We start from the raw sequence: 1,419 nt of genomic DNA on the forward strand, positions 1-1,419 counted from the left end.
CCGCCGGAGAGACGAAAGATGGCGGCGGACGAAAAACAAACACCCGGGGTCTGTGTGGACAATGAGGAGACTGAAACCGTCCTCAAATGAATAATTGACACGAGCATGGAGGCCATATTGAGTATGTCTTCTATCAATATGTTGCACGAGGTGTAGTTCAATCAGGAGAGAAAAGTCAAGATAAGACAATTGTTGACGGACGATATGTGATGATGAAGTCTTTGACGTTTGGACTTTTGTAATGGAGGGGCGTCAAGATCAATCCCCCCCCCCCCCCCCCCCCGTGGAGTCCAGACACTGGTGGCGGTGGTGGTGGTGAAGCGGATGAATCTGCAAAGACCCGGGTGGAGATGGGGGAGGTGGAGGGGTGCGTAGCGGCAGCATGAACGTACTGAAGGTAGAGAGACAATCATGTTTAAAAAAAGCAGGGGTTTTTTTGGATATGCGCAAATATTTCGCCGACCTTTCCTGGAAGGCTTGGAGGAACGAAAGAGGAGGATGTGTTTGCACAGTCCAACAAGTCTGCTGGAAAGAAAACGTATTCTGAGGGCAAAGAAGCAAAATGGCACAAGCGGCTCACTTTCCCTTATCACGCATCGACTCCCGTCAAACACAGCCGTGTATGGCATCGACGTGGGATTTTTTCAGGCCCCCCCCCCCGGTGATGTGGCATGGGGTCGTTTGACGTGGATCGGAATACGCACGGTTGCATGTAAACAGGAATAAGCGAAATACCACGGCTTATTAGGAACATTGTCTTTTTCGGAATAGGGGGCAAAAAAAAACCCGGAATATTTGGCTCTTGTAAGCGTAGACACTGTGTCTGATTCATAAGAAAACCAGAATAATCACAATGTACAGGAGTGTCGCAGTATCTGTACCACCAACACAAAAACACAGGCGTGAGTACGGGGCAAAGTCCCCCCCCCCCCCCCCCCCCCCCCCCCCCCCCCCCCCCCCCCCCCCCCCCCCCCCCCCCCCCCCCCACACACACACACACACACACACACATCTCCTAACACTGCAGAATGTGAATCTGGACACCCTTTCCCTTGGCTGATCCCTCAGGACCCACAGCCCTTTTCCAGCTCCACATAGGAAGCCCCATGCATTATGCATCACCATCCAGGCCTATTTCGGAGCAGAGAAGCAAAAAAAAAAAAAAAAAAAGAAGAGAGAAACACAGAGCTTCCCGGGCTCCCTCCATCAGTCCCACAGTTGCTCATGTTTCTGCGGAAAACAAGGTCTCGTTCCGACCGTACGGAATTACCAAGAGGGAAAACATGAAATATTTAGCATTGTCATCCTCTCTTATTTTCCAGCTCAAACTTCCTGAGGGGGAAAAAAAAGAAAAGTCACAAAAAGAAAAATAGTGAGAGCTTCCAGTATGTTTTCCTCCTCTTGATTATCTGGATGCTC

This window comes from Cebidichthys violaceus, unplaced genomic scaffold (assembly GCF_023349555.1).
Source record: "Cebidichthys violaceus isolate CVI_PGR_0920_01 unplaced genomic scaffold, fCebVio1.0.p SCAF_1, whole genome shotgun sequence".
Taxonomy (NCBI): Eukaryota; Metazoa; Chordata; class Actinopteri; order Perciformes; family Stichaeidae; genus Cebidichthys; species Cebidichthys violaceus.